The following is a 25,569-nucleotide window of genomic DNA, read 5'->3' on the forward strand; positions in this document are numbered from 1 at the left end:
CACGAAGTCTGTTCGCTTGTCTACGAAATGAAAATAATAGTTTCTTCTTTAGAGACACTGAATGAAATAACGCATGTACAGGACACAGCATAGTATAAAAAAGCAGTTAAGTAATAAACAGTTAGCTTAAAAAAACACCAGTATTTCTTGAGTTTTCTTTACCTTTTAAGTAATCTATCTTGTATGTGGTCTTAGAATAATTCCCTGTGCTTCATGTTGTCTTTATCAGGTCTTTGATTACTTGAAAACTGAGTTTTCTCCATTTTAAAATGGAGAAACTTTCTGTATTTGTTTTTAAAATCTTTTTTCACTTTTGTTAAATAGATAACTAAGTATTATTTTACAGTCATCTGTGATCCCATTTAGTCAAACCTTTTGGTATTTTTGACAAAATTCCCAAAGTCTTTGAGGTCAAATTGATGGTTAAGTTTCCCAGGGGGCCCTCAGAAAATCTCAAAGGATTTATGTCTCCTCTTACAAAAGAGAGATGTTAATATAATTAGGTTTATTTGGTATGGTAAATTACATGGGAAAGACTGTCAAAAAAGAAATGTGATAAACACTCACCGGTTATATGTTTATAGATACATCTTATTCTTATTTTCATGGCAATATAGTTGTTTGCATAAGTTCAATAAGAGCCTTTCCTCCTTTTAACAGAAAACCATTGTAAACATTGGTTATATTAGAAAGACTTTTACCGGAATGCCATATTTGAGAATGGCATGTGCAGAATCTGATACGACTAGACAGCTTTAAGGAAGTAAGGTTGGCATTAAAGAACCAAAGCTTGTAAAGCGTCCCTTCTAAAAACTGCCCAGTGGCTTACTTATAGGATTTCTACCTAATAGGAAAGTAAGGAAGGTCACTTCCTAACAGAATCTAGGAACCTCAAGATATTTGGGGGACCTCAAGAAGAGAGGAACTCACCCACATCTATAAGTGTTGCAGGCAAAATCTGACGAGGGGTCATTGACTTAGTCTCCTAGCCTCAAGAGGCTCTTTTTTTTTTTTTTTTTTTACTTTTTTTTCAGTGTTCCAAAATTCATTGTTTATCCACCACACTCAGTACTCCATGCAACACGTGCCTTAAAAGTATCATCTTGGATTCCTCACTAGAAGTTCCAGCAAATATGACTTTTAAAAAGCATATATGGTGAAATCATTCTTCTTGAGCACTGACATAAATAACCAGGTCAAGTTAATGAAATGAGACTTATTTTGCAAACTGGTCTTGTTAAATTATCTTTGATTGAAATGGGGGTGACTGCAGACATGAAAATTAAGTTTCAATGGAAAACTAGGGTACATCCCCACAGGTATTAAATTCTAGTTCTCGTCACTGTCTTTAAGGTTTTGTTATCTATCTAAAAGGTGTCAGACCCTTATTTCTTCCAGTTTCCTAACGACAATTCTCCAAACTAATGCTTCCAATTTTTCTCCCGCCCTTCTTAGAATCACTAAAAATTAAAACTGCCTCTTTCCCAAAGCCCCGCAAGTTGAAGCTGGACAAAGAAATCACAACCTTCCTGACTATTGCTCTATGGGCCACTCGGAAAGTTCACCAGAGCACCTGATAACATCACAGAGGCATTCACACTACAAACCAGGAAAACCTGCCAGATTACTACCATCTGCCCTCATGCTATCTATAGATGCTCTGAGTCAAATATCTATAAATATTCTTCATGACTAACTGCCCTCTGGACTCAACCATGTTTATAGTTTGTTCTTAGCATTAACCATTAACCTTTTTTTTCTCTTGTGTCTCCATAGAAAGGGCCAGGATGGAGAAACTGGTTCAATGGGCTACAGGATAATACACTATATCATTTTTTAGATTGAAGTTGGCAAAGTTTCAGACGGGAACAAATGACATGGTTCAGGACATACCACCCCCAAAATATGGCACCTCGGCAAACTGAATATTTTAAGGTAAAGGGGTTTGAGACAGGATGGTCATTCTGACCTTCCCTGGTGCTTCTCTCCTGAAACAAGTCACAAAATCCTCATGTCAAAGATACCCTCCATTCACCAGAAAGATAGGAGTATCCTTATCTCTGAAGACCAAGGGACACTGAGAAACAGAACAAACAGGTTTTGCTAAGTTTCCCCCAGTTTACTATACTTACCCCCTATGCTTTGTTCTAGCATATTCCTCCATGATTTGCCACTCTTCACCAAACATAGATTAAAATACTCAGGACTACTTCGTTTCTTTATGAAGGCTCCTACCTCATGAAAAACTTCTTACGTAAATCTATGTCCTTTTCTCCTATTAATCTCTGTCAGTTTAATTTGCAGATCCAGCCAGAGACCCTAAGTAGGTTCAGGTAAACTTTTTCCGCCCCTACACTCCACAGATGTGACACTTCACTGTCACCAAGGCTGCATGTATATCACTTGTAAAAATCTATCTCAGTTTCACAGAGAAATTCTTTTTACACAATTCTTAGTTTAGCAGGGATCCCTCATTAAAACCCTTTGCCCACAACTTCAAATTTTTCTTGCTGATTTTTCACCTTTTTCTTCTAGATCAACAGGATTCATTCTGTTAGTTGTCAGGATAGATTTTTTATTGTGTTTGTATAAGGCATAAACATACATTTTTCCTCTAGACCAAAATAAACATACACCTTGCATTTATGTTGTCAGTGTTAAGTTCTAACTTAGAAAACATAATGTAGACCTATTCTAAAGCTATATCTTAAAAGAAAAAAAAAGTAGCAGGTTAGGTCTGTCAGTACTCTTAATAATGTCAGACATTAGTCCCTAAATTAACAACCACATATGTGTTTTTTTTTTAAATCTGATACACATGTCAATACTTTCTATATACCTGCCTAGATTATTCTAATTATACTTATTTCCTTAAGCTTTATTTATTTGAGAGAGAGAGAATGCATGGTGGGGAGAGGGAGGGCAGGAAAGAGGGGGAGAGAGAGAACCTCAAGCAGACTCCAGGACAAGTGAAGAGCCCGACTCCTCCATCGTAGGACCCTAAGATCAAGACCTGGGCCAAAATCAAGAGTCAGACACTTAAGCAACTGTACCACCCAAGCACCCCTATTCTAGTTACATTTAATCCAAAACCAAAAGTACCTATTGGGTAACTCCCAAGTTAAGATCGTTTTACATATTAACCTAATGCTACCTTTTCCATCTTAAAGAGGGAACACCTTAATTTTTACCGCAAACACAGAATTCAGTTTTTAAGACAATATGTTGACTATGCTAGTATTAAAGCATCAATTCATTTATATAAGGATTCCTATTATCATTCTTTCTTTATTTCCTATTGACTTTGAGTATTACAGTATTCATTCACACAACAGAAAAGTTCTACGGCTTCTTTTTTTTTAATTTTTATTTATTTATTTGACAGAGATCACAAGTAGGCAGAGAGGCAGGCAGAGAGGAAGGGAAGCAGGCTCCCTGCTGAGCAGAGAGCCCAATGTGGGGCTCGATCCCATGACCCTGAGATCATGACCTGAGCCGAAGGCAGAGGCCCCAGTTCTATGGCTTCTTAATAAGAAATCAAAATATAACCCATAAGTCAATCAGTCCATAAGGTTTATAAACTTTCAGAACTTGACTTCAACATCTAATCCACATCTCAGACTCCCAGGATCAACTGTGCACTTGACGTACAAGATATATTTTAAATCCCACCAAAAAGTCTCCATTAATGGACTTCAACAGTAGGGAAGGCTAAGATGCAGAAAGAACAAGACAACTTTTTTTGTTAATAAATTTTGTCAGAAGTTTTCTATATCTTTAAATACAAAAATTAATTCAAGTCAACTATAATTCTATTTTAAAATTTGGCTGCTGTGCTATAGTAAGTACATATTAAAAAGTCACTTACATGGATTTTCAGATTTTTATAGTTTTTTTAGAAAGACACATACATACACATAACTCCCACACAGATTCTGCTGGCATTGCTCCATTTTGTAAAGGGGCTTGTTTACGGACAACTCAGGATCTGCAAGTCATAGATATTGCTTTCTTGTTAGAACCTATTAATCTAATCCTCAAGGTCCCCCCAAAATTAAAAATAGCATAAAGTGCATTAAAATAATGAGTCTTTAATTCCATTTGTATCATTTTGATTCATTTAACAATGAAATAAAATTCAATATTGAAACAAAAGATCGCTTAGGTATCCTGTTAGGGAAAATGAAAAATACTTTGTTCACTTCAAGAACAAACAGTATTCTGCATTCAGTTAGGATACCACTAGCCCAAGGATCCATGCCAATAAATTATGATAAGCCAGCAGATCCTCTACTTGCATGTTAGATCTCTAGACCAATTTGTATTCATTTATGGGAACTGTCAGTAATTACAGCAGCAACATGTTTCATCCCTACCACTAGCTTTGCAAGGACTGAAATCATTCCCAGAGAGTGTGTGTACGCACACATGCTATAGTTTACATAGCACTTTCACTTGCATTATTCTTAATTCTTGTACTTTTGTTACCTTATCAAAAATTATTCAATGGGGTTACACTAGTGACTCTTAGTCATAGGGTGCCTCAACCACTAATCGGTACTGACCCTGGAATCAGATTTGTAGAAATCTCACTGCAACAGCTCACTGACTCACCACCAAAGAACAGAGAGATGGATGAGGGGGAAAAATACAAATGAGGGGGAAACTATGAATTTTAAAAATTCATAAGCTCTGTCAACAGTGTCTTAAACTTTTGTTGGAAGTTCGCCTCACGTAGTAGTGAAGGGGAAAGGAAAACTTTTGCTTTGTCCCCGTCCAGGTTCTTTGGCTGGTCTAATAATTAAACTGGCATAAAACAGATGAACAGGAGAATAACAAAATTAATTCTTACATAAGAAAGCTCACAGAAATAAGAGTTTCAAAGAAATAACCAGAAACAGGCAGCTTTTATATCTTTTAGACAAAGAAAGAATGTATTTGTGAGGAAGTGATAAGACAAAGGGGTTTGGGCTTAGGATAGGAAATTAGTAAAGAAGTAGTAACAAGGTTTGTTTATGGAGCCTTCTCAGACTTGAATTCCCTCTCTTTGGCAATAAGGATGCTTTTTGCCCTCCAGGTGCAGGGAGGGTACCCTTAGTCACATGGGGAATTTGTTTCCTGCTTTCAGAGCAAGAGAAGAGAGTCAGTGTCCTTCTTGCATGGGTTATTTCTTAAGTGACTTTAATTCACAATAATCAATATGCCAAAGCAGCATATTTTGGGGCAGCCTGCCCTGAACCCTTCAATAGGCTGACTGGTTCATAAAAAATAGGGAATTCTCCCTTTAGGTTGTATTAGAGATATAGATACACATACTAAATAGAGTTTGCCCTTGAAGTTAATCTGTATTACAGATCCATATACATATAGTAAAAGCATACAAGTAACACAGGTATATGTATAGACATTGAACGCAGCATAAATTTAATAAAATCATACATACGTATAAATAAAAGGTCAGAAGCCTTTAAGATGATAGCCAGTGAAGAGTCAGTCAGTCATAAAAACTGAATAAAAAGAAAGGTTTCAGGAAGCAAACTGCCACTTCTTTTCCAGTAAGGACAGAAAGGCTTTGTGGGAAGTTGATTATCTGAAGATAACGCCACAATAAAAATTAAGGAGCCTGATAAACCTAGAAGGATTGTTTCTGTCACACGAAAGACAAGTTGAAAAGAATACAAACAGAAAACAGCAAGAAACAAGAGGGATCCTTATTGCCCGGGATGACAGAATGATGGGTTCTGAGAGGGAACTGACAATTTCATATTCACCTATGGGATATAAACTTCAGTCCCTGTGGTTGGCAGGAAAAAAAAAAACATCTTAAAAACAAATCACCTGGAGAAGGCAGCACTGGCTCAGTAGAATTCAAATATGTGCCAAAGTCCAGGAAAAGAACTTGAACAAAAGTTCTACAGTGATACGTGCCAGGTGGATTTATGAAAAACAGCCAAGAGGGAAGTGCCAGGTTTTGTCAAAAGCCTGTTTGTCTATGGAGTGACAGCAATGAGTGAAGAGAAGTGCATATGTATGTACATCGGTACACACACACACACACACACACACGATGCTTTCTTGCTGGATACATTAGTGATACAGTAGGCATTCCTCCCAACAGTGAAATGGTAATAAGAGGCAGGTTTTGAAGTGACAATGTAAAGCTTTATCTTTCAATTTATTTAATATAAGTTGGTGATTAATCATCCTGCCACTCCTGTCTCCTAAAAGAACAAACAAATAAATATTTACTGAGTGCCTAGTATGTAATGTGTACTACATTCGGTATAAATGAAATCACACGGTCCTCCTAGGAGCAGAAATTATTATAATTAGATCAATAAGGTAGAAGTAAAAGAAAGAAAGAAAAGCTCTTCAATTCAAACTACTTAAATGAAAAACCTTTTCGATTACTGAGAGTTATGGGTTAGAGAGGACATATGGACATATCATAACCAGAACTAATTTAAACTTTGTTGCATCTATGACTCCTTAGATTTAAATTATTAAATCGATAAGAAAGACTGTAATTCAGTAAGTGATGTTTTTCTCAGGGTTTGAAATTTACTAAGCTCTCTTAAATCATCATTCCATTCAGGAAATCTTGTAATTTGTATAGTTAAATCTGAATTACACACAAGTAAGTAGTTTTACTGTTTAAATCTCACAAAGCCTGTGGCATCTGTGTTCTATTTTCTGGGCTGATTTAACTTCTAAACACCTAAAGCTGGGTTTGCTATAGAAGCACTGACCCCGAGTAGGAAATCCTCATTATATCCAGTTTGGACATTTGGCAAAATATGGTCAGAGAGAGAGAGAGAGAGAGTGTGTGTGTGTGTACATGTATCCATCTCCAATCAACAAATCACTACCCCCATTCACTGTTCTGCTCTGTACTCACCCCTCCTCATTCTTGTGTTGTATTGTAAACCTACCTGCAACACCTTAACATTTCTTTTAATGTCTGTAGAAACCTACAGGTTTCTGACAACTGATTCCCTGCTTATGTAAATAAAGAAAACTATACGCAGCACATGCAATGTTGCCTCCGTAAAATTAAGAATGGATAAGCCTAGTTTCCTTCATCATGGTGTTTCCGTTGGTTTTCTTCTCTCTCCCCCATAATGCTTCAACAAATAATGAAAAGTTAACAACTGCAGTACAGGATAATAATCCCCCACAGTTCTGATGGCAATGGAAAAGTTTAAAACTGTGAAATGAATAAACTTCCTGCTAGTTAGCATAAAAGGAAATAATCAACAGATTAAAAGCACTGATGTAACTAATTCTACTAAACAACTAGTTTTGCATTCTAACTACTTGCTTTTTAGTGGTGAAAATTTAACTGCTGCCTAAAGTGTGGGCAACGGGTAATAGGAAAACTCAGGTGACCCAAACTGGAAGAATTACGCCAACCACAGAACTAATAAGCAGACTATTCATCCCCATGGTAATAACTCTTAAAAAAGACACAGAAGCCAATTCATAGATTCCATTTTCAAACTAGAGAGCTATTTGGGGGTGAACATACATATATAATTTATACAGTACCCTGTGCCAAACTCATAACAGTCCAAGAGATGAAGCTTAAGACAACAGTGGCCCTTTTAATAATATTGACTGCTAATGCATAGAAAGGTAATCTGTTCTCAGGCAAAGAACCATAGCAGATGTTACAAAAACACAATAATAATCAGGGGCATTCTCCAGGGTGTGGAGTCATTAACTGAACTCAACAGGTCAGGCATTTCTCCTAACAGTACCATATCTACTTGAGGACAGCATATACCTTCTGCATGAAAATACAAGTCTGATATTTACACTTTGTGACTTGAATACAAAAGAACCTTAAAATCTAAGACTTCATATGTTTGTTATTTTTTTTGGTACCTGTTCCCCTGAGCTCTGCTTTCAAGCTCTTTGCTTTGCAGGTGGCTCTTGTAAGGAAACTCAGGTTTGTCCACATACACAGATTCATTACAGCCCTCTGCCCCCCTATTTATAGGGCCTCTTACCACAAAATGGACCCCAGGCTTATAGATTTGAGGTGAATCTGGAGATGAGTCACCCAGATACCCCTTTCAAGGAGTGGTTTGTTGGGGTGCCTGGGTGGCTCAGTCTGTTAAGCATCTGACTTCAGTTAGGTTACTGTTCCTGGTCCTGGGATGGAGCCCCGAGTTGCACTGGGCTCCCTGCTTGGTGGGAAGTTTGCTTCTCACTCTGCCCCTCCCTCCACTCATGCTCCCTCTCTTTCTCTCTCTCGCCCTCGAATAAATAAATAAAATCTTTAAAAAAAAAAAAAAAAGGAATGATTTGTTGCCTGAGAGTCTGGCAGCACAGTCAACAACAGCCTTGAGCAATCAGCCTTTTGAGGGCTGCCTCAGGGGCAGCAAGTCACCATGCTGAAGGTCACACCCTTCCCAGGGAGCCCCACAACCAAGGACTGATCAAGGTGGGGGTATAGATACTTGGCCATTTCAGTCCAGTAACAGGACAACTTTTATAGGCCATTTTTGCTCCAAAATTCAAGGTGGTTGCCTGCAGTCTGTGTCATTGATTTTTACAATGTAACCTGATTTCTCCCCCTGCCTACTCATGCCATATCTAAGATTTTAAATAAGCTTTACTGAAAATAGTCATTTCAATTAGCAATAATCGCGCCTCGGATAAACCTCATTGGCTACGATACTGCCAGTCATTTCAAAGATAAGATTTCCAGAAATAGTTAAAGCACAATATATTTTGGCATCAAGCTTTGGGAGCAAAATATTTAAGCCAATAAAAATATGCTAAAAAACACAATTAAAAAAATAAAGAGACAAGCCATGGACTGGAATATTTACAAATCATCTGTCTTTTAACATTTCTTTCAAGGCAAGTGTACTGGTGACAAATTCCCAGTGAGGTACTGTCCTTGTTTTTTTTGTTGTTGTTTTCTTGGTTTTTTTTTTTTTAAGATGTTTTGGTATGGTCCTTGTTTTATCTCAGAAATTCTTTATGTCTCCTTCATTTTTGAAAGATAATTTGGGGATACAGAATTCTAGGTTGGTGGTTGGAGGCGTGGTTTTCCCATAACTTTAAGTATTTCACTTTCTATTCCCCTCGTGCCTACATGGTTTTTGAAGAGGAAACCAGTGCAATTCCTCTATAGGTAACTACTTCATGTGCTGTTAGCCACTCTTAAGAATAAAAGCACAGCCTTTCCCTCTGGCACTTGATTCCATATTGACAGTTTCACTTAACCAATATATATTCCAAACACTGGGCTAGGTACTTGGAGATGATCTGAAAAACGCAGATTCGATAAGATAAATTAGAACTCAGCTGTTGGTGTCTACAGGGAGCTTAGAAACTCAGACGCTTTAAAACAGAACATTGTTTGGTCAATGGAACTATGAAGTTTTTGAGGGCAGAGGCTTTACTGTGGCCTGTCATTACTCAACGTTCTTCACATATGCTTCCTGGGTTACTAAGGAGAATTATAAACTTGACAGTCAGACATTCTATAAATCTCTATCAGTCTTAGATGGTCTCTGACTGTTGGCTATCAACACTTTATTATCTTGTTGATTCCACAATAAATTCTCCATAGTAACCATACTCTCAAGTTATAATACAGCACGGCTCTACTTTTCCGTCGCCCGTCCTCAGAAAATAATTACATTTCCCACATAACTAAAAAAATAGAAACCACATGAGCTCCTTATCTACATGTAAATAAAAAAATCTTTTTTTAAAGAAAACGTTTAATAGTACAGAAGACCTATTAGATGTTAAGTATTTTTTTTAAAATGGATGACAAATGATAAGCTTCCATATGACATCTCAATATTCCAGTTACTCATTTCAGAAATGCATCTGAAGGAGAAAGTTCAGTCAACAATATGTCTTATAGGACCTTAAAGGCATATCTTTACATCATCTGTTATTAAATCTTCTTTGGATAGAAGAATCAAAATGTTTGTTATTCAAGTTTTTCCACTGATTTAATCAAATCCCCTAAACAGAATCTTTGTCCTCTCGGAAATATTTATTCTCTTTTCAAAACATTTTAAGGGTTAAATTCAGAATATAAAACTTTTAAGATAAGCTTTTCACCATTTTATATTTTTTCTTTTTAATTAAAGATTTTTCTTTATTTATTCACAGGCAGAGATCACAAGTAGGCAGAGAGGCAGGCAGAAAGCGAGGGGGAAGCAGGCTCCCTGCTGCACAGAGAGCCCAATGCGGGGCTTGATCCCAGGACCCTGAGATCATGACCTGAGCCGAAGGCAGAGGCTTAACCCATTGAGCCACCCAGGCACCCCGCTTTTCACCATTTTACATATTTCACTCACTCAGGTCTTTTTCACCTCATGCAAACTTTACACTGAAGATTCAAAGAGCTAGGGTATTTTCCAAATAGAAACATCTTTTTTCTTGTATAAAAAGATTTCACTGCATTCTATGTAAGCATCACTGTCTTCAATCATCCTCAAACGGACAGCAAGAAGTCACTGGGTGTGCTGTTTGTTTTCTACTCCCTATGGCCTGTATGCTCACACTCTAAGATGAAAGACAGAAAGTAAAGCGTGCCACTCTGTAGGCAAAAGGAAAATGAATGATTAATCACTATATATCTCTGTTCTTTAAAATGTGTTTTTGGGGGCACCTGGGTGGCTCAGTAGGTTGTGTCTACCCTCAGCTCAGTTTGTGATCCCAGAGTCCCCTGGGATCAAATCCCGCATCGGGCTCCCTGCTCAGTGGGGAGTCTGCTTCTCCCTCTCCCTCTGTGTTCTCTCGTTTTCTCTCTCTCAAATAAATAAAATCTTCAAAAAATATAAAATAAAATCTGATTTTGTAGAATTTTTTCATCATATCCATAAAACAGAAATACACACTGAAAAGGTAAATGTTTTAAGTGCTTACTACTTTTTTGTGTGTTGTTTCTGCAAAGGTAAATAGTTTAAATGACTGCGTACTTCTCTCAGAGCAATTAAATCCGAAGCTAAACTGTGCATTTCAGAAAACTCTAACACTATTCTCCAAAACAGCTCAATAGTGACCAATTAACCATCTCAGTAACTTGAGTCAGACATGCTGACCTATCTCTAAGCTTGCACTTGTAATGATTCGAAGAATCCACAACTCCACACAACTTCGACAAGAGATCTGATCTGTCAACACTGCATTCCATTACAAGCTAACCTGTCCATAAGTCCCTTTGGGCTTTATCTCACAACCATGACAATGATAACAAATTGAGGGAAGAGGATAAATCACCAATGACAATAATTACCCATGCACATAGTTGTGCTCCATACCACAGTGGGCACTTTTTTTTTTCTTTTTAAGATTTATTTACTTATTTATTTTAGAAAGAAAGGCAGAGAGAAATCACGGAGCGGGAGTGGGGAGTAGATGGAGAGGGAGAGAGAGAATTTCAGTCAGACTCCCCACTGAGCAAAAAACCAGATGCAGGGCTCAATCTCACAACCCTGAGATCATGACCTGTGCCAAAATTAAGAGTCAGAGGCTTCCCCGAATGAGGCCCCAGGAGCAGCTGTCCTGACCACTTTCTGCATGCTATCTCCTTTAATCCTAACCATCCTATAATGTCAGTAACAGGATACCCATTTTACAACCACAAAGTCTGAGGCTCAAGAGGACACTTTACAAAATTTTATTAACGTCAGAAGGTGACGACTATGAACAGGCTTTTTCCTACAGCCTACACCAACCATCTAAAAAGAAAAGCAACTGGTAAAATCCCCCTACAATTACGCTTCTTTAGACTGGTCAATTGCTTCTTCTGGGAAACCAAAAAAATGACTTATAAGTAGAACTAAATAAACCACTCATTTACTAAGTAAGAAACAAAATACAAAAGAATATGCCTTGCAACTGTATTAAGAGAACACAGAAGTAGTTGCCAGATGACTCAGCCAAACAATAAATTAGAGGCGAAAGTAGCAGCAGGAGAATTAAAACTGTTGAGCTGGCACTGGAGATTAAGAGACAATCCCTGATCGCTGGGAAGGACCTTGAATACCGCCTCCTCAGTCACTCTGCAAAGAAATGAGTAAGTCCATTGTGTGAGAAAAGCATCACATTTTCTTCTAGACCAAGACCCAGAGATAGCAGTGGCAACGTTCGACCAAATCATCTAGCTACAGTCATGACCATCACACCAGAATCCATGACACCCGAAGACAGAGTGCAGGAAGACAGGAAACTTACTACCATTTTCCCGATTTACTACTCTCTTTCTCTCCCAAGACATAAGTAAATTACTCTCAAAACATAGTTACTAGAGGGGCGCCTGGGTGGCTCAGTGGGTTAAGCCTCTCTCTGCCTTCGGCTCAGGTCATGATCCCAGGGTCCTGGGATCGAGACCCGCATCAGGCTCTCTGTCAGCAGGGAGCCTGCTTCCCCCCACTCTCTGCCTGCTTCTCTGCCTACTTGTGATATCTCTCTGTGTATCAAATAAATAAAATCTTTAAAAAAAAAACACAGTTACTAGAAAGAAATACAGTAATCAAATTTGCTCAATAGTATCCTGGCACCTTTGAAAAGCCTCCGGGTACAATCGGGGAGACCCAGAATACCAGGTTATGTGCCAACACTGAAGCCCAGAAAGAGGTAAGACATGACGTGGACCGGGTGAGCTGAAGAAAAACAAGACAAATGGAGGACATTAAGAAGACAAACAAAACAAACGAACAAAAACTGATGGAGTGAGAATAAACACCTATTCCGTTTTATTCAGGCCTCAGATACTAAGGCATCAGATGAATGGCTAAAACTCCAGGGAAGAGAAAAATCAGAATTAGATGTTCTTCCCACAGCAAGAAAGTAAAATACTGAATATAAAAGTATTGAAAAGATGTAACAGGTTGTCTTTTTTTTTTTTTTAAGATTTTATTTGTTTGTCAGAAAGCAAGAGAGAAAAAGGACACAAGTAGGGGGAGCGGCAGGCAGAGGGAGAAGCAGGCTCCCCGCTGAGCAAGGAGCCCATCTGGGACTCTGTCCCTGGACCCTGGGATCATGACCTGAGCCGAAGGCAGACACTTAACTGAGCCATCCAGGTGCCCCAATGTAATAGGTTTTCAATAGAAAATGCATTTTTTTGGTAATCCATAGATTAGTAATCTTTTCAAATACATCCTCATAAGTAAAGAAATTTTTAGTTCTAAAAATGTCAACACTTTCAGAGCCATCTAATTGGTTTGACTTTCTTTCCTCTGCCACTTCTTCCTCCTCTTACTTCCCCTCTTCTTTTGTGCTTGCCAGTTCTCTCAGAAACAATATATAAGACAGCACAGTCTTCCTACTGTTCTGGTGGCTAAGCGACAGTTACATCCAAAAATTTCATACTTACACAGATTCTCTGCACATAACTGTTAATTCCCATTTAACATACTGACAGTTCATAGTACTAATATCGCCACCTTACATTTTTCTTAATAAGACACTTACGTATCCATGATCTCAATTTATTCTCATAACATGTAATCTAGAAGGTAAGCAGAGTCCATAAGCCCATCATTCCCATTTTAAAAATAGGCAAACCAGGATGCCTGGGTGGCTCAGTGGGTTAAAGCCTCTGCCTTCGGCTCAGGTCATGATCTCGGGGTCCTGGGATTGAGTCCCGCATTGGGCTCTCCGCTCAGCAGGGAGCCTGCTTCCCTCTCTCTCTCTGCCTGCCTCTCCACCTACTTGTGATCTCTGTCTGTCAAATAAATAAATAAAATCTTAAAAAAAAAAAAAAATAGGCAAACCGGCACAGAGAAGTCAGGTAACCAGGACTGGGCATGAAGGTGGGGAGCTCCTGATTCAGCCTGGGGCTCTCCCACAAATTCACACTAACGGCATGTCACGGATAACTGTAGTAGTTCTCAAAATACATGCAAATGTCAAAACTTCCTAAGAAACAGCAGATAGTTTTAAATAGCTAAATTTTTCTACAAATGGACCCACCTTAAAAATGAAAATATGCTCCAATTCTTATGCTTCTACTTCAGTCCAATGAGAGCAGTGTTAAAAATGACCTGTGGATAAAAATAACCGAATAAAAATAAAATCTCATTTTGAAGCATGGTATCTGCTCTTGTTTAATATGTATATTTGTTCTCTTTCACTTAAATTTTTTGTTCTCTTTTTATGTAAATTAAAAATTTAATGGATGGAAAAGATAAAGAGGAAAGAAGTCATAAAGGATCAAATATTGCAATGAGCACACTAACATGCCATCTGATGAATCCTTGCAGTACTCTGAGAAGTACTTAACTTCTAAACAAACTAAACTTCTAAGACTTAACTAGGATCTGAACATACCCATGCCTCAGTTACTTTATTTTGCATCTTTTTACATTTATCTAGCATTTCACAAACTATATTTATAGAATAGGAATATTCAATTTATTCCTATATATAATTAGACTTGTATATTCAGCTCAAGGTGTACAAACACACATAGTAACCTAGGTATTTACAAGGCAGACCCACACTGTGATTGCCTGTTTTTAAATGACATATTTGTGTAACTTACAATATTGTAATATATATTATAAGTAGGCACCTATCCATTAGATAAAGAATCCGTATGTGTGAAAATGTTTTTAAAGTTAAATAACAAGACAAAGAGTTTGTGCTTTAAATAAAAAAAGATCACTAAAAAAATTAATTAAATTTTAAAAAATCAAAACAATCACTAATACCGTATAATGCTTAAGAACTAATAATTGCAGCATGGACTTCTTTGTCACATGATTCTAAGAGCAATGAAAAGGGACTCTGGAGTACAGGAGTTCGAATTTGAATCCCAACTCTATAACAGCATGGAAATACTGAAGATCAGCAATTCATTCTTCTGTTCAGATCCTCATATAATCTAATCTCACCTGCCTAGAGGCCACACATCAGTGACAACCTCAGCAATGTCACAGAGTAAATTAAAAAGTTACACGGCTAGTTAAATAGATGCCACAAAGTCTATGTGTTAAACTTCTCCATTTTACTCAGAAAATGCCCTCCAGCTCAGTTTAGATCATTTAAAATCTTATTTTAGAAAAAGTTCAAATGAAGTTAGAAATCAAATCAATCCACAGCAGTTTAGAAGTACTAGTCAGATTCATTAAATCTGAATTTGGGGAGCTAGGGTTGCTGGAGGTACATAAAGAAAAGAGCAGAGAGAAACTGATAGATTATAATAACAAGAGAAATATGACATATGATGGGAAGAAAAAATTCATAAGGCATCCTGAAAATATTTGATATAGAATCACAGGACCATGCACTATATTACACCCATATTATAATCCAAATAAAGAGTATGCACAGTGATAAATCATATTCTATTTGAGAAGACAAGAAAGTACTTGATACTGGAAAGAAAAATTACTATATTAATAATTTAAAAATAAATTTAAAAAATTCTAATATGTAAAGAATTATACTTGAGGGGTGGGAGGGATGGGCTGGCTGGGTGATAGACATTGGGAGGGTATGTGCAATGGTGAGTGCTGTGAATTGTGTAAGACTAATGAATCACAGACTTGTACCCCTGAAACAAATAATACATTATATGTTAATAAAAAATAAAATAAATTTAAAAATAAAAAATAAAGAATTATACTTTAAGTCAAGAAGTAGATAGCTAGGAAATGTACTTGTTTGTGAATCTGAGAGGGGTATTACTAGTAAAACCTAATAAATGAGATGCGAATGTAGTTAAATGAGCAAATACAGAGGATTTATACCACATAATTAAAACCAAGCACTATATTAGATACAATAGTGTGAAGTCTCTCCCCTCAAAAAGTTCACAGTTCAACAGAAAATGCCACCATATATATAAATAAATTTTAACACTATTTAGTTGTATAATAGAGGTATAAGTAAGAGACATATAGTATTTGGTTGTCTCTCAAATGCTGATGTGCAATGCTTAAGACACTTTAATTTAGAAAGGGTTGTAAGTGTGACTTTAAAAAGGCTGGAACATATAAAGTACACAAGAAAAGATATATCAAAAGTAACACTCTGTGACACATATTAAAAATGAGCATCAAAAATTCCCTCCCTCCTTTTTTACTGTAATAGCAAAGAAAGCTACTGACAACAGTTAACATTTATTGAGAATTTATTATGTTCTAAGTTCTGCTCTCAGAGCCTAACATGTTTTAACATATTCAATCCTCAGCAACAACCGTATGATGAAGGTTCTATTATATTCCTGGTTTAAAAATAAGAAAATGGAGGCATACAGACAGTAATTTGCCCAAAGTTACACTAGCTAAGAAACAAAATTTAAGTACAGGAAGTCTGGCTTTCGAATCCATGCTTTTCACCAGAAAAGAGGGAACTAAATGCCTAGTGATGTACTGTCTTAAAGAATGTATACTTCTTGAGAATCTTAGCATCCATATTCATCAGGGATTGATCTGAAATTCTCTTTTTTGGTGGGGTCTTTGCCTGGTTTGGGGATCAGGGTAATTCCAGCTTCATAAAAAGAGTCTGGAAGTTTTCTTTCTGCTTCAATTTTTAGAAACAGTTTCAGGAGAATAGGTATTATTTCTTCTTTAAAAGTTTGGTAGAATTCCCCAGAGGATCTGTCAGGACCTGGGCTCTTGTTTATAGGGAGGTTTGGGGGGGTTTTTTGGTTGTTGCTCTTGTTTTTTTAAGGTTTATTTATTTATTTATTTATTTACTTGACAGAGATCACAAGTAGGCAGAGAGGCAGACAGAGAGAGGAGGAAGCAGGCTCCCTGCCGAGCAGAGAGCCCGATGCGGGGCTCGATCCCAGGACCCCAGGATCATGATCAGAGCTGAGGGCAGAGGCTTTAACCCACTGAGCCACCCAGGCACCCTGGGAGGTTTTGGATCACTGCTTCAATCTCGTTATATTCAGGTTGTCAGTTTCTTCCTGATTCAGTTTTGCGAAGATTCTCAACAAGATCCTGGCTATTAGGATCCAACAGTACATTAAAAAGATTATCCACCATGACCAGGTGGGATTTATCCCTGGGTTACAAGGGTGGTTCAACATTCGCAAACCAATCAATGTGATAAAACAAATCAATAAGAGAAGAGAGAAGAACCACATGGTCCTCTCAATTGATGCAGAAAATGCATTTGACAAGATATACATCCGTTCCTGATTAAAATGCTTCAAAGTATAGGGAAAGAGGGAACATTTATCAACTTCATAAAATCTTTCTATGAAAAACCACAGCAAATATCATCCTCAATAGGGAAAAGCTGACAGCCTTCCCTTTGAGATCAGGAACACAACAAGGATGCCCACTCTCACCACTCTTGTTCAACATAGTATTAGAAGTCCTAGCAACAGCAATCAGACAACAAAGAGAAATAAAATGTATTCAAATTGGCAATGAAGAAGTCAAACTATCTCTCTTTGGAGATCACATGATACTTTACATGGAAAACCCAAAAGACTCTAACTCCAAACTACTAGAACTCATTCAGCAATTCAGTAATGTGGCAGGATACAAAATCAGCGCACAGAAATCAGTTGCTTTCTTATACACTAACAATGAAAATACAGAAAGGGAAATTAGAGAATCAATTCCATTTACTATAGCACCAAGAACCATAAGATACCTGGGAATAAACTTAACCAAAGAGGTAAAGGATCTGTACTCGAGGAACTACACAACACTCATGAAAGAAATTGAAGAAGACACCAAAAAATGGAAGACCATTCCATGCTCATGGATCGGAAGAATAAACATTCTTAAAATGTCTATGCTGCCTAGAACAATCTATACTTTCAATGCCATTCCAATCAAAATTTCACTGGCATTTTTCAAAGAACTGAAGCAAACAAGCCTAAAATTTGGATGGAATCAGAAGAGACCCCAAATTGCTAAGGAAATGTTGAAAAAGAAAAAACTAGGGGCATCACGTTGCCTGATTTCAAGCTTTACTACAAAGCTGTGATCACCAAGACAACATGGTACTGGCATAAAAACAGATACATAGACCAGTGGAACAGAGTAGAGAGCCCAGATATGGACCCTCAACTCTATGGTCAAATAATCTTTGACAACGTAGGAAAAAATACACAGTGGAAAAAAGACAGTCTCTTCAATAAATGGTGCTGGGAAAATTGGACAGCTAGGTGTAGAGGAATGAAACTCGACCATTCTCTTACACCATATACAAAGATAAACTCAAAATGGATAAAAAACCTCAATGTGAGGGGCGCCTGGGTGGCTCAGTGGGTTAAGCCGCTGCCTTCGGCTCAGGTCATGATCTCAGGGTCCTGGGATCGAGTCCCGCATTGGGCTCTCTGCTCAGCGGGGAGCCTGCTTCCCTCTCTCTCTCTCTCTGCCTGCCTCTCTGCCTTGTTGTGATTTCTCTCTGTCAGATAAATAAGTGGAATCTTTAAAAAAAAAAAAACAAAAAACCTCAATGTGAGAGAGGAATCCATCAGAATCCTAGAGAACGGGGCGCCTGGGTGGCTCAGTGGTTTAAGCCACTGCCTTCGGCTCAGGTCATGATCTCAGGGTCCTGGGATGGAGTCCCGCATCAGGCTCTCTGCTTGGCAGGGAGCCTGCTTCCCTCTCACTCTCTCTGCCTGCCTCTCTGCCTACTTGTGATCTCTCTCTGTCAAATAAATAAATAAAATCTTTAAAAAAAAAAAAAGAATCCTAGAGAAGAACATAGGCAGAACCTCTTTGACATCGGCCACAGCAACTTCTTTCAAGAAATGTTTCCAAAGGCAAAGAAAACAAAAGTGAAAATGAATTTTTGGGACTTCATCAAGATCAAAAGCTTCTGCACAGCAAAGGAAACAGTCAACAAAACAAAAAGGCAATCCTCGGAATGGGAGAAGATATTTACAAATGACAAAACAGACAAAGGGCTGATATCCAAGATCTATAAAGAACTTCTCAAACTCAACACACACAAAACAGATAATCATGTCAAAAAATGGGCAGAAGACATGAACAGACACTACTCCAATGAAGACATACAAATGGCTAACAGATACATGAAAAAATGTTCTTCATCTCTAGACATCAGGGAGATTCAAATCAAAACCACATTGAGATACCACCTTACACAAGTTAGAACCGCCAAAATTAACAAGACAGTAAATAATGTGTGTTGAAGAGAATGTGGAGAAAGGGGAACCCTCTTAAACTGTTGGTGGGAACGCAAGTTGGTGCAGCCACTTTGGAAAACAGTGTGGAGAGATTCCTTAAGAAATTAAAAATAGAGCTTCCCTATGACTTTGCAATTGCACTACTGGGTATTTACCCCAAATATACAGATGTCATGAAAAGAAGGACCATCTGTACCCTAATGTTCATAGCAGCAATGGACAAAGTTGCCAGGCTGTGGAAAGAACCAAGATGCCCTTCAATGGACGAATGGATAAGGAAGATGTGGTCCATATATACTATGGGGTATTATGCCTCCATCAGAAAGGATGAATACCCAACTTTTGTATCAACATGGATGGGATTGGAAGAGATTATGCTGAGTGAAATAAGTCAAGCAGAGAGAGTCAATTATTGTATGATTTCACTTATTTGTGGAGCATAAGGAATAACACAAAGTGCATGGGGAGATGAAGAGGAGAGGGAGTTGGGGGAAATCAGAGGGGAAGATGAACCATGAGAGACTGTGGACTCTGAAAAACAATCTGAGGATTTTGGAGGGGTGGAGAGTGGGAGGTTGGGTAAGCCAGGTGGTGGGTATTATGGAGGGCACGTATTGCATGGAGCACTGGGTGTGGTGCATAAACACTGAATTCTGGAACACTGAAAAGAAATTTAAAAAATAAATAAAAATAATAAAAAAAAATGCATTCTTCTCAAAGCATCACACATTGTTTGTTTTAAAAAGATCTACTATCGGGGTACCTGGGCAGCTTAGTTGGGTAAGCATCTGACTCTTGATCTCAGCTCATGTCTCCAGATGCTTTTCATGAAAATGTCAAAATTTCCCCCAATGACAGCTACTTATTATAAAAACTCAAGAAACTGATATAGAATCAAGCATTTACTCGGGGCGCCTGGGTGGCTCAGTGGTTTAAGCTGCTGCCTTCAGCTCAGGTCATGATCTCAGGGTCCTGGGATCGAGTCCCGTGTCAGGCTCTCTGCTTGGCGGGGAGCCTGCTTCCTCCTCTCTCTCTCTCTCTGCCTGCCTCTCTCCCTACTTGTGATCTCTATCTGTCAAATAAATAAAAATAAAAATTAAAAAAAAAAAAGAATCAAGCATTTACTCAAACTTTTTTTTTTTAATATTTTATTTATTTGTCAGAGAGAGCACAAGCAGGGGAAGCAGCAGGCAGAGAAAGCAGAGGGAGCAGACTCCCCACTGAGCAAGGAGCTGAAAGTGGCACTCGATCCCAGGACCCTGGGATCATGACCCAAGCCAAAGGCAGACACTTAAGGACTGAGCCACCCAGGTGTCCTACCTCAAACTTTTTTTTTTTTTTTTTTGACAGAGAGAAATCACAACTAGGCAGAGAGGCAGGTAGAGAGAGAGGAGGAAGCAGGCTCCCTGCGGAGCAGAGAGCCCGATGTGGGGCTCGATCCCAGGTCCCTGGGATCATGACCTGAGCCAAAGGCAGAGGCTTTAACCCACTGAGCCACCCAGGCGCCCCCAACTCAAACTTCTTAATATAAACTGTACAATTGGCTAAACAAATAGTAGATGTAGTAGATGAGGGAGAATTTTTCTTTATAGACAATTCCAGATAATAAATCAATATAAAGTAGAAATTAAAATACCATATTCTGCAACTCCTAATGAATTAAAGTATCTAGGCAAAACAGCTAATGGTATAAAAAAAAAAAAAAGAAAAACCACCATATATTTTAAATCTCCGGAGGGAAGAAGAAATACCATTCATGTACAAAACATGGGAACAAAGGGAGGAAAAGAAAGATGGGAAGAGAGAGGGGGAGGTGGGAGAGAGGGAAGAAGGAAGGAAGAAACAAAGAGAGGGAGGGAGGGAGTGACAGAGGGAGGAAGGAAGGGAATCTGTATTTGATTAAACCTCTAGATCCTTCTATCATTTTATAAAAAATACACAGGAGAGAAGTACATGTTAAACTATATCACAGAGACATCATCAGCAATATCTAGCAAAATACATATTAATAACCATAAAGAACATTATTTGGACCTTGAATCAAAATATAAAAAGAAGCCTTATGAAACCATTGGCAAATCAAATATTAACTAAATATTTAATAATACTCAGAAATAACTTTATTTTCAGGTATGATAATTAAATTATGGTTACAACATTTTAAAAGGGTTTTTATCTTTTAGAATGACATACTGAGGGGCTCCTGCGTGGCTCAGTCAGTTAAACATCTGCCTTTGGATCAGGTCACAATCCCAGGGTCCTGAGATGGAGCCCCACATCGGGCTGCTTGCTCAGCAGAGAGTCTGCTTCTCCCTCTCCCTCTGCCCCTCCTCCCTGGGCTCATGCTCTCAATCTCTTTCTGTCTTTCCTCTCTCATTCACTCTCTCTCAAACGAATAAATAAAATCTTAAAAAAAAAAAGAATAACATACTGAAATTATTACATACACAATGGTGGTATCTGAGATCTGCTTTGTTTCACAAGAGAGGGAAGCAGTGGGCAGATGGATGAACCAAGATTAGCACAGACTTAATAACTGCTAAAGCTTGATGGTGGCTACACAGGGGTTCATTCTGCTATTCTGTCTACCTTGTATATTCGAAGGTTTCCAAAATATAATTTAAAAAAATATGAAGTATAAAATAAATCAAAATAAATGGTACTTTACATACTGTAACAGAAGTACTTTTAAGAATTTAAAACTTAACTACATGTTCCTATGTTATAACAAAATAATAATTTTAACTAATGTCTGAACTAGTAGATATTTGTCTTAACTATTTAGCTAAAATGTAATGTTCTGAGACAATTATCATGTGATTTCCCTGATATGAGGAAGTTGAGAGGCAACATGAGGGGTTTGGGGGATAGGAAATGAATAAATAAAACAAGGTGGGATCGGGAGGGAGACAAACTGTAAGAGACTCTTAATCTTCACAAAACAAACTGAGGGTTGCCGGGGGGTGGGTGGGGGAGGATAGGGAGAGGGTGGTTAGGTTATGGACACTGGGGAAGGTATGTGCTATGGTGAGTGCTGTGAAATGTAAACCTGGCGATTCACAGACGTGTACTCCTGGGGCTAATAATACATTTTATGTTAATAAAAAAATTTTTTAAAAATTTTTAAATGTTATATTCTGTATATAAGTAATGGTTGAACTCTTTCATGAGTACTTTATAATTTTCTGTGTATAGATTCTTAGTCTCTTTGGTTAGGTTTATTCCTAGGTATCTTATAGTTTTGGGTACAATTGTGAATGGGATTGACTCCTTAATTTCTCTTTCTTCAGTCTTGTTGTTGGTGTACAGAAATGCAACTGATTTCTGTGCATTGATTTTATATCCTGACACTTTACTGAATTCCTGTACAAGTTCTAGCAGTTTTGGAGTGGAGTCTTTTGGGTTTTCCACATATAGTATCATATCATCTGCGAAGAGTGATAGTTTGACTTCTTCTTTACCAATTTGGATGCCTTTAATTTCTTTTTGTTGTCTGATTGCTGAGGCTAGGACTTCTAATACTATGTTGAATAGCAGTGGTGATAATGGACATCCCTGCCGTGTTCCTGACCTTAATGGAAAAGCTTTCAGTTTTTCTCCATTGAGAATGATATTTGCGGTGGGTTTTTCATAGATGGCTTTGATAATATTGAGGTATGTGCCCTCTATCCCTACACTTTGAAGAGTTTTGATCAGGAAGGGATGCTGTACTTTGTCAAATGCTTTTTCAGCATCTATTGAGAGTATCATATGGTTCTTGTTCTTTCTTTTATTAATGTGTTCTATCACATTGATTGATTTGCAGATGTTGAACCAACCCTGCAGCCCTGGAATAAATCCCACTTGATCGTGGTGAATAATCCTTTTAATGTACTGTTGAATCCTATTGGCTAGTATTTTGGCGAGAATTTTTGCGTCTGTGTTCATCAAGGATATTGGTCTGTAGTTCTCTTTTTTGGTGGGATCCTTGTCTGGTTTTGGGATCAAGGTGATGCTGGCCTCATAGAATGAGTTTGGAAGTTTTCCTTCCATTTCTATTTTTTGGAACAGTTTCAGGAGAATAGGAATGAGTTCTTCTTTAAATGTTTGGTAGAATTCCCCTGGGAAGCCGTCTGGCCCTGGGCTTTTGTTTGTTTGGAGATTTTTGATGACTGTTTCAATCTCCTTACTGGTTATGGGCCTGTTCAGGTTTTCTATTTCTTCCTGGTTCAGTTGTGGTAGTTTATATGTCTCTAGGAATGCATCCATTTCTTCCAGATTGTCCAATTTGTTGGCGTAGAGTTGCTCATAGTATGTTCTTATAATTGTCTGTATTTCTTTGGTGTTAGTTGTGATCTCTCCTCTTTCATTCATGATTTTATTGATTTGGGTCCTTTCTCTTTTCTTTTTGATGAGTCTGGCCAGGGGTTTATCAATCCTATTGATTCTTTCAAAGAACCAGCTCCTAGTTTCATTGATTTTTTCTATTGTTTTTTTGGTTTCTATTTCATTGATTTCTGCTCTGATCTTTATGATTTCTCTTCTCCTGCTGGGTTTAGGGTTTCTTTCTTGTTCTTTCTCCAGCTCCTTTACGCGTAGGGTTAGGTTGTGTACTTGAGACCTTTCTTGTTTCTTGAGAAAGGCTTGTACCGCTATATATTTTCCTCTCAGGACTGCCTTTGCTGTGTCCCACAGATTTTGAACTGTTGTGTTTTCATTATCATTTGTTTCCATGAATTTTTTCAATTCTTCTTTAATTTCCTGGTTAGCCCATTCATTCTTTAGAAGGATGCTGTTTAGTCTCCATGTATTTGGGTTCTTTCCAGCTTTCGTCTTGTGATTGAGTTCTAGCATCAGAGCATTGTGGTCTGAAAATATGCAGGGAATAATCCTAATCTTTTGATACCGGTTGAGACCTGATTTGTGACCCAGGATGTGATCTATTCTGGAAAAGGTTCCATGTGCACTAGAGAAGAATGTGTATTCTGTTGCTTTGGGATGAAATGTTCTGAATATATCTGTGATGTCCATCTGGTCCAGTGTGTCATTTAAGGCCTTTATTTCCTTGTTGATCTTTTGCTTGGATGATCTGTCCATTTCAGTGAGGGGAGTGTTAAAGTCCCCTACTATTATTGTATTATTATTGATGTGTTTCTTTGATTTTGTTATTAATTGGTTGATATAGTTGGCTGCTCCCACGTTAGGGGCATAGATATTTAAAATTGTTAGATCTTCTTGTTGGACAGACCCTTTGAGTAGGATATAGTGTCCTTCCTCATCTCTTATTATAGTCTTTGGCTTAAAATCTAATTGATCTGATATAAGGATTGCCACCCCAGCTTTCTTCTGATGCCCATTAGCATGGTAAATTGTTTTCCACCCCCTCACTTTAAATCTGGAGGTGTCTTCGCGTCTAAAATGAGTTTCTTGTAGGCAACATACTGATGGGTTTTGTTTTTTTATCCATTCTGATACCCTGTGTCTTTTGATTGGGGCATTTAGCCCATTAACATTCAGGGTAACTATTGAGAGATATGAATTTAGTGCCATTAGTAGCCTGTAAGGTGACTGTTACTGTATATTGTCTCTGTACCTTTCTGATCTACTACTTTTAGGCTCTCTCTTTGCTTAGAGGTATCTAAACATTGCAAACACCTACAAATCCAACGGGAGAGCGAAGAGAAGAAGAACAGCAACTCTAGAAACAGAAAAACAGAAAATCAACCACTTTCTGAAAGGTAGGACTGGCGGAGAAGTGGTTGAACTCTTTATTAAGTACAGCTAGTACACTGAAAACAGCAATTTCTCTGAAAATGGAAAAGTAGTGATTTTAAAAATATAAGCAAACTGCCAGACTTTAAATGTTTTACTTCCAAAGTTTTTTGTTCATGTCAGCTGGCACTAGGAAGACACATGGTGAACTACTGGGGTGCACAGTTTGGCTCAAATTCTTCATATATGGATAATACGTATGTAATTTTTATTGTATGATGAATCCTGTTAAGTGAAAAACAGTTGTATTCATCACAAAAAGGTGAAAAGAACAAAGGCTTTGAAATACAATTTTTGATCCCTCACTTAAGTTTTACATCATCTCAAGCAAGTTCTAGCTCCTTTATCTGTAAAATGAAAAAAATAATTTCTTCCATATAATGTTGTGATATGTAGATCTGATATATTATAAAAAATGCAATATATTTTAATCTTTCGTATAAGCTACAAAAGTGCCACACACACACACACATTTCCTAGCACTGTTCTGTTAGTGTTTCACTAATATTCTAATTGTCAATATCCAATCATTATTCCGTTAGCTAACAGTACTCTTATGTCACCTGATATTAAACTCACTTCTCGGGGCGCCTGGGTGGCTCAGTGGATTAAGCCTCGGCCTTTGGCTCAGGTCATGGTCTCAGGGTCCTGGGATCAAGCCCCGCATAGGGGCCTCTGCTCGGTAAGGAGCCTGCTTCCCCCTCTCT

General features: G+C 37.9%; 1 protein-coding gene and 1 pseudogene across 8 annotated transcripts in view; both read right to left on the reverse strand.

The window, feature by feature from the left end:
- Positions 1–25,569, reverse strand: part of EPS8 (epidermal growth factor receptor pathway substrate 8) — a 187,222-nt gene that overhangs the window by 109,911 nt on the left and 51,742 nt on the right. For 5 of the 8 annotated variants that reach the window (XM_046011269.1, XM_046011276.1, XM_046011272.1 and 2 more), the window contains exon 2: positions 13,957–14,027. The exons of the other annotated variants lie outside the window; for them this stretch is intronic. The gene's annotated coding sequence lies outside the window, so the exon portion shown is untranslated. The remainder of the gene's footprint in view (positions 1–13,956; positions 14,028–25,569) is intronic. 8 annotated transcript variants of the gene reach the window in all.
- Positions 8,585–8,705, reverse strand: LOC123947744 (annotated as a pseudogene).

This window comes from Meles meles, chromosome 7 (assembly GCF_922984935.1).
Source record: "Meles meles chromosome 7, mMelMel3.1 paternal haplotype, whole genome shotgun sequence".
Taxonomy (NCBI): domain Eukaryota; kingdom Metazoa; phylum Chordata; class Mammalia; order Carnivora; family Mustelidae; genus Meles; species Meles meles.